Below are 9474 nucleotides of genomic sequence, written 5' to 3' on the forward strand. Positions count from 1 at the left end.
CCTTGATTGTTGAAGTGATCGCCAACCCCAACAAAACAAGGTAATCTTCCCTAAGTGATATAAACAAAGTCTAAAAGACATATAACTAATATACTATTATTTTTTAGATCTAAAAGCAAGTTAAAGTCGAGGCTTCTTGACTATCTAACTAATGTACTGTTAAAAACAACACTAAACTCTAGACCTTTTTTTTTTTTTTTTTTTTTTTTTTAGTGTACATGTCACTTCCATGCATAATATAAAAACGCAAAGTCTAGAAGACGTATAACTAGTAATACTCTTTTTTAGATCAAATATAAATTTAAAGTCGAAGTTTCCTGAATCTCTAGTGCATAGTAAGTACAACTTGAAACTCTGAACCTTTTTTTTTTTTTTTTTTTTGAAGTGTAAAACAACATAAACTTGGGTATAGATAAATATGAAAACACAGAAATCTAACAAATTACAATTAAAAAGAGATTCTATCAGGTTGATTAGTATTTGAGAATTTTTCATCGATCTAAGATGTTAGGTTGTTTTTCTCCTATCCTATTTAACATAATTTTTTTTTCAACTCATTTTTTATTCTTCTCAATAATAATAAAAAATTGAGAAGTAGAGCATGATGAGTGATGACCACAAAGAGATGGGGTAGTTAGAAATTTGGCCATAAACTTCAATCAACTATCCCTGTCTCCCAACCACACAAGGCATTTAATTTCTTGAAGCATTAGGCCATCACTACAGCTGTGCTGCCAAGTTAGAGGGAGAGGAAATTTCAACACATTATAACTCAAAATATACAGCTTTCCCTCATAATTCATCACCTCCTCAAGTGATATTTTAGAGAAGAAAGAATACTTTGAACAAGAAAGTGACTTGATTATTAGACCCTAACTGTATTTTGGAATTGTATGTCAACCCTTTAATCTTCTTCATTTCTTTCTTCTGTCTTCATCTCCTTATATATATCTATCTCTCTCTCTTCTTGGATATTGGGAGATTTACAAAAGATTTTATAGTTTTGCAGAATTCTTTTTCTCAGGAATTTCTCTATCTGGGTTTTTTTTTCTTTAATTTCTTTCAAATAATCTATATATCTTGTGCCAGTATCTCAGAGGTAATAAAGATCATATCGTGAAGAAGAAAACAAGAGCGGATTCATAGCTCTTGGTGAAGCCAAAAAAGAAAAATGGTTTCTGCTCCTCTATCAACTTGGCCTTGGGACAACTTAGGCATTTTCAAGGTATAATGTGTTATTATCTTAATGAATTTGTTGTTTTATATATGTTTTAGATTTCATGTTAACAATCTGTAATTTTTTTTTTTTTTTAATTTTTGGTATGGTGTAGTATTGCTTTATGGACCATTGTGCCGAAAGTGTACATTCAAGGATGCAAGAGGACGCAAGAATTGAGTATTGGTGTATTCATACCTTATCTTATCTTTGTTAGAGGCATGGTTCATTCTACTGGAACGCCTACAGTAACATGCTTTTCTTCACTCGAAATCGTCTGATTATTCGAAAAGGGATCGATTTTAAGCAGATTGACAATGAATGGAACTGGATATAATCATTATGTTAATCAATCTCTTCTTTTTTTGATCTTGTTCTATTATATTTATGATATTGATTTTTTTTTTTTTTTTTTTTTTTTTTTAGGATAATTTTATTATTCTTCATGCTCTAGTTGCAGCCATGGCCTATTACATCTTCCCTTGCCTTGAAAGCCTTCCTTATGGAACACAAAAGGGTTATTGCGGCCTTGATTCTCCATGTCACAGTTTCAGAACCTTTGTATTATTATTTACACAGATTTTCCAAAAATTACCTTTTCACACAATTACCATTCTCTCCACCATTCATCTCCAGTACCTCAGGCTGTATCAGGTAAAATCAATAAATAAAACTATATTTTTTGGTTCCAACTTTTGTACTGATGATCAATCCATTCATTGCATATAATATTTCAATTTAATTATATGGTTTTTTTTAATTGTTTTTTATGTATTCAGCTGGGCATGCTACTCCTCTAGAGCATCTGGCATTAAATGTAGTAATTGCAATTCCGATTCTTGGATCTTCTCTCATGGGATAGGACAATAAGCTGATTTATGGCTATATTATAGTATTTGATTTCTTAAGATCTATGGGGCATTCCAAGTTGAAATTCTTTCACATAAATTGTTCGAGTCCCTCCCAGTTCTGCGATATCTTCTTATACTCCACGTAAGTATTTTCATTTATCACAAGCAAGTACCATGATTTATGCATTTCAAGGCTTCTAGTTTCATGTAATCTTACAATTTTATTCACCAAATTTAGTTTAAGTTCTAAATCTAGCATTTGATGATCTTAGGTTAAAATGGACCGACCCAGAGTAATAAACCCTAATTTGATGTTGATATAAGTACCTTCTTAATCATCATCTTGTTTTTACCCAATTATATTAAGCTAATTTTGTACATTATCCATTTTATATAGTTAATTATTTGGAGACACTTTTTTTAATAGATAATTTCATCCATATGTTAAAATGGTAGCTAGGAAAGTAAATGGAAACATCCAACTACTAACAACAGAAACTTTAATGATATTGCGGTGCATTATCAAAACTCAGACTGTGTGTCATATCAAAGATCACAATTATTTTTTTTTTTTTTTTGAATATTTCTGATTTTTATATGTTAATTATGTTGGCTTATTAATATTTTTTGTGCATATTGCAGAATACACAGCCTGCATCACACAGAAATGGACACCAATTTCTGCCTCTTTATGCCTCTATTTGATGCCATGGGGAACACACTTAATGCCAATCTTGGCAACAACATAAGGAAATTTCTTTAGCTCAGGATATATTATTTCACCTACAAAAGCTTTACCATAAGTTTTGATGGTTGAACGGTTGAACCTATTTCATTCATTCAAATGAGTACCACAAAGGGCAATTGACAAATAATAAAGTTTACCTTTACCTTTCTCATTAATGCAGGAAAAAATGGGAGGGATACCGGATTTGTTTTCCTCGCACATGTGGTGGATATTCATCTTCTATGCACGTGCCATTTGTTATCCGAACTGTGTCTTCATTGCCCTGCTCAAGTTCTACTATTTAATCCCATTTGGCCATGCTTTCATGTATATGCTTATCATGTGGGCATGGTCCAAAACTTTCTTAGTCTCCTTTTACTATCTCAGAGGTCGATTGCACCAAACTTGGGCTGTGCCTCGATATGGATTTCACGTAAACTTCCTAAATTTGTTGCGATTTTGTGCTAATCTTATTGAGTATAATCTCTTGCATGGATTATGCTTAATTTTTTTTTTTTTTTTTTGGGTGTATTTTGCAGTATTTCTTGCCATTTGCAAGAGAAGGCATCAATAATCTGATTGAGCAGGCGATTTTGGGGCCGATAGACTAGGGGTTAAAGTCATTAGCCTTGCTGCATTGAATAAGGTTTGTAGATAATTAATATTCAGCTTTTTCTGAAATGGTAGTTGGAAGAATTAAATTTATGCAGCAATTAATGAAAGTGGACATTTTTGGCTTCACTCTACCATAATGCCAGTGTGTCATCACTACTGTCCATCAAAGTCAATCTCAATCTCTTTCAATATGCCAGTGGTCATCACTGACTGTCCTTCAAATTCAATCTCCATCTCTTTCAATTGCCTGTGCTTAATTGTGGGATCTTCAGTAATATTGTTAACTAATAAGTTTATTATAGAAAGTATTAATTAATTGTTGAGAATTGAATAACTAGACTACATTGAACAACTTTATTAAATTTGTACTAGAAAGTCCACCATGTTCATATAGGATTGTTTAAAATTAGTCGTTCCATCGATGAGTAATGGATTGATTTTATCGTATGCAGAATGAATCTCTAAATGGAGGTGGAACCCTCTTTGTTGACAAGCATCCGAACCTTAAAGTTAGAGTTGTTCATGGAAATACCCTGACTGCTGCAGTCATTTTGAATGAAATTCCAGAAGATGTTAAAGAGGTTTTCTTAACAGGAGCTACTTCAAAACTTGGAAGAGCAATTGCCCTTTACCTTTGCAGAAGGAGAGTAAGAGTCCTGGTAAATCTTGCGCAACCATCAATGTTCTTTATTAATTTCAATGGTTAAAAATTTTAAAAAAGAAAAAAAATAAATTACTTAAGCGAATAATATTGTTGACTTTGTCACGCATTGAGGCTATATGTGCTCCTGAACTAATCCGAGGGTGCTTTCAATGCCACCGTTTTAAGTTTCCAATAATGTTACGGTGAAACATGATATTGACGTGTGATATTTAAGCACTGGTCCTTTTACAATTAAATATTGTTGAATTCGAATTGATTCTCAAAAACCAGTTATCAATTTCTAAGTATCACCACCAAAATTACTGTTCACTTTGGAGGACACTTCAATAAGTTGGTAGAAGCATGAAAATGCCATCCCTTAACTGGCCTTTGTCTTGTTCTTTTCTTCTGAATCAGATGTATATGGGGGGGTCCCTTAAATCTTTTTTGACTAAACTAACACATTAATGACTTGAAAAATTGTGCAGATGTTGACTCTATCGACTGAAAGATTTCAGAAAATTCAAAAGGAAGCTCCTGCGGATTGTCAAAATTACCTTGTTCAAGTAACAAAATACCAGGCAGCAAAAAATTGCAAGGTGAGTTATAATAATATTCATAATAACATATGTAAAAGTTTGGCATTGATTTATAATACTTTATAAATTAAAAGTATGATAATTTGGTCCCAATTAAATTTCAGAATTGGATAGTGGGCAAGTGGATCACACCAAGAGAGCAAAGTTGGGCTCCATCAGGAACTCATTTTCATCAATTTGTGGTACCACCAATTCTGCGTTTCAGAAGAGACTGCACTTATGGCAATCTTGCAGCCATGAAATTGCCAGATGATGTTGAAGGGCTTGGATGTTGTGAGGTAACCAACCATGCATAATCCCTTCAACCACTATTTCTTCTTTCAGAAATTTATCAAATTCTACACACGCACAATACATCTCATTTATGTGACTCCATGGTTTGTTGAGAGTGGAGGAAAAAGTGTAAACCGTTATAGGTTCATCAGACATTTTTGCTCTCTCGATATACCAAACAAACCAGGATCATGATTCTTTCCTGATCTGAGAGCTCAGGATATATAACGTATCTAAATTACGTTTCGAGTATTTAATATATATTTTTTGTTCTTTTGATTTGTTGGAACAGTATACCATGGATCGAGGAGTGGTTCATGCATGTCATGCAGGAGGAGTTGTGCATTTTTTGGAAGGATGGGATCACCATGAAGTTGGGGCAATTGATGTGGACAAAATTGATTTAGTTTGGAAAGCTGCAATGAAACATGGACTCAAGCCTGTGTCAGCTGTCAAAAAATGATTGATTAAATCAAATTAAACTCATCACAAAACTATGTGATCTGAATCAAAGGAGATAAATTAAATCAAATAGTTGGCTGTAATTGTAACCAGCCTCGATGTTTTTAATTTTCCCTATATAGATGAACAACAGCAAGAGATAATGGTTAATTAGTTTGACCTGAATGTTGTGTGAACTGTGATAATGTACGTACTTGCCTTGATTTATATATACCAAGTCAAGCAAATCTATCATTTTATAATTCCTATATTATTAATTAAATAAAAGTTTCACGACTCTAAAATTTGCATACATTGGGACATGCCAACAGTTCCATATGATCAACACCCATTTAAGAGTTTAATCTAATTAATCTTTCATCAATTATACTTATTATACAAGTAAAATGCATTAAAATTGTATTAATCTGATAGATATAAAATTGTGTAAAAAAATGTAATAAAATTGCTAAGAGATTAGACACAATGGAAGTAATAAGCAAACATCAATATCAAGATTCACAAGTTAAAAATAAAATCACACTAATTATACAAGAGAGACACAATAATTGTTAGAGTCATGAAAGTGAGTCTATTTTTGTGATAAAAAGACTGTGATTAAAATGAAATCATATTGAGATAATTAAGAGAAATTATGAATTTATATATAAAAATCATATTTTGAGTTTTTCTTACTAATTTGGCATGTTTGGATTGAAATTTGAGATTGTGTAAGTTGATATTAGGATGTGATTTATTTTCTAGGGTTGATGTTGTCTCATTTATGCCATTCAGGGGTCAAATTGTCATAAAATTTAGGGTTGATTTTGTCACTTTTCAATCATGCAGGGACCAAATAAAAATTTTCCATATTCCAATTTCATTTCCGCTACTCGTATATACATTAGGTTGTTACTCTTGCTTTCTGTGAATTCGACCCTGCTTACCGCTAACTACAGTATTTAGGTTTAATTTTGTGACTGTGACGACTGGTTCGACAAAATTTTGGCGCCGTTGCCGGGGAGCAACGTGCTTTTGACTTTTTGTGTGTTTCGGTTTGTAAATACTTTAAGTTTAATTTTTTGTTGTGTTCTTTAATTTTCATTAGGACAGTTTCTTTCGTGTTTGCTTTTATTTTGCAGAAAGATCGTAATTGGGAAATGCTGCAGTGTGTCATAAGCATCAAAGTTTAAGCGTGACCCAATTGTGATATTTTCTAATCTTTTTAGTTCTTGTTAATCATTTGTGTGATGTTTGCATGTTTTCGTGTTTATTTAGTTTGCATGTTTGTATTAGTTTTGCATATTTTGTGTTTATTCATAGGATTTAGTAATAATTTCTTTTTGTTTGATTATTAGTTTTAGTTTATTGATTGTGTGGATTTTTTTTTTTAGGGTGATATCATATTTAATTTTATTTTTCTTTATGTGTGCTTTCTGAATTTGCTTTTAGTTTTTTTTTTTTTTCTTTGAATTTTGCGTTGTGGTTGTTGGTAGAACCTTTGGTGCACTTGTTGATGAATGTTTGGTAGATAATCGTATCAACCAATTTTAGTACCCTTGGATTCGAAAATAGAAAATACGTAAGATGGATGATAACCTTTACTCCATGTACAACCATCTAGCTTCTAGGATTCCTATAATAGAGCAGCCGCCTAGGAACGGTGGCATTTATAAGTTTTCTCCTTTGGACGATATAGACTCCAAGTTGAAGTCTTTAGCCTATCAATTTGACACGTTCACATCAATACAAGGGCAAGCTTCTAGGCAACCACCTCCCGGTAGGACAAGTCAGGACGTCTTTTCTATGCCTTCAGACCTTTTAGCTGTTGAGTACTCATTTGAGGAACCAGCTCCCTACACTTTTGAGGAGCAAGTGCAAGATGCACAAGGTTTCTAGAGACGGAATGATCCGTATTCGAACACATTTGATAGTGAGTGGCATAACCATCCTAATCTTGCATGGAAGCAGGAACAATCTCATAATGTCTCCCATAATATGCCATATAGTTCTTCCAATCAACAGGGCAATTATTGGGACATGTATTCGGTCCAACCACCCACCCAACCTAGGATCCCACCCCCCGTCCAGCAGCCCACTCTAGAGCCCGGTTCACTGGAATCAATGATGGCTCAAATGCCCCAAATCATGCAAGAACAAAAAGATGGCATGAATGCTAGGTTCAATGACATAGAGCAGCATTATCAGATATTACATTCTCATTCCCAATCTATTAGTAAGCTAGAGACCCAAATTGGTCAAATAGCTGAAGCGGTTTATAAGAGAGAGGAATGTTATTTGCCGAGTCAAATTGTTGATAATCCCAATGGTGCACCTTACTGGATGGGGTGTCATGAACAAGCTAGGCTTAAGAGGGAATTATATGCTGCGTCTAAAAAGAAAGATAGCCTGGAGAGGAACCAAGTAGGGAGGAGTGAAAGAGAACCAACCATAGAGTCAGGTGTACTGAGACATGAAAACGAGGAAGTTGAGGAGAAAGAACCATCCCCTGCATCTGACATGCCGATAGAACCTTTTCCTGAATACCTAGAGTCAAATAATGCATCCAACTTTAAGAAAACCACTAGGATGAAGGAAATGGTCGAGCTGTTTAGACAAGAGCTAATTGGTATTCCACTTATAGATGTCATTAAACACATACCTGCCTATGCTAAGTTCTTAAAAGACTTGTGCACATGGAAATGACGTATTAAATTCAAATATGCCTTCTTGGGACCTCGTGATACCCTACTTGTTACTGAATGGCGAGGGTCATGTAAGGCACCGCCAACGTTTCAACCGCCTTGAACTTGATGTTTGCATTCAGTATGGCTGAAGACTTAAAACTTAGCGCTAGTGAGAGGAAACCCACCTTTTTAAATACTTCTTTATTACTTTATTTTCTTTGTTGTTTTTGTCATTGTAGGATTTGTCATGTGTGCCGTGGTTGAGAACTCATTAACTAGTCGAAGACTACACTTAAGCATGCTCCACAAACCCCACTGGTGACAACTCTATCATTATCCTTCAGGTTGTATCTTTCCAACTTTTATTTTGATATTATTTAATATGTTCTCAGGTGTTACATTATTTTAATGGTTATTGATTTTATTCCATTTGAGATCATTTGATGCTAAGTTGGGGAGAATGTTTTTAGTTGTGAGTCACTGAGGACAATGACATTTTAAGTTGGGGAGTGTGTTGATTGATTTTGTTTTTATGGAGTATGTATGTTATTGTGGAGTGTTGTTGATGATATTTTTATGGAGATGATGTTGATGATGCTTTGTGGAGATTGTGTGTTGAATGGATTGTGCTTAAATTTTTGTGGCATGATTCTGTTTTTGTTGAAAATATGTTGAATCTTACTCTTGTAAGTCCAAAAGTTGAAAAAGTGAACTTAAGTGAGCCATTTTTAAAATTTTTCATGATTTCATCCATAATCACCATTTTAGAAGCAATTGAAGTGCTAGTTGAAAGGTTTTATGAGGTTTTTTAAAATGGTTGGTTGTAACATGGTTTTAAACATTGAATTATTGTTTCTGTTATATGCTAGGTTTGTCTATAATTGTGGTTAGACGCTATTTTGTGCGCATATCATGTGTTTTAATGTTTATGCAAGTCTTCCACATACTTTACATGCTCATGGAGCAAATTTTCATTTATTATCTTGCATGTATTGAAAATGTTAATCTTTGTCTTTGGAAGTGCTTAACTGTTGCTTGATGATTTGATTTTGATTTGTAGCCTAGTGGACTCTAGGAAGTAAGCCTGAGGGGTGTTCTACACCTAATCCTCTAAAGCTATCTAGCTTGGGAGTGGTTGGCCCAAAGCTTGTTACACGGGTCCTCTAGAAAGCTTAATAAGTCATTATATAGATCATGAGCTTTATAAGAAAAATAAATATAAGTCTTGACTTGTAACCTAGTTGGTTCGGGTGAATAAGTTCAAGGAGTGTTTTACATTTAGTGCCCTATAGCTGTCTGGTTTGGGAGTCATTGACCTAAAGCCCGTTACACAGACCTTCTAGAAAGCTTAAGAAGTTAAGACAAGAAAAATAAAAAAATAAAGTGATGAATGAAAAAGAAATTATATGTCAAAATCTTGTG

The 9474-nt window shown here is 33.7% G+C and overlaps 1 pseudogene; it reads left to right on the forward strand.

Moving 5' to 3' along the window:
* Positions 1-1090: 1090 nt before the first annotated feature.
* LOC116108097 lies at positions 1091-5387 on the forward strand (annotated as a pseudogene).
* The last annotated feature ends 4087 nt before the right edge of the window (positions 5388-9474 follow it).

This window comes from Pistacia vera, unplaced genomic scaffold, assembly GCF_008641045.1.
Source record: "Pistacia vera cultivar Batoury unplaced genomic scaffold, PisVer_v2 Contig553, whole genome shotgun sequence".
NCBI classification, from domain to species: domain Eukaryota; kingdom Viridiplantae; phylum Streptophyta; class Magnoliopsida; order Sapindales; family Anacardiaceae; genus Pistacia; species Pistacia vera.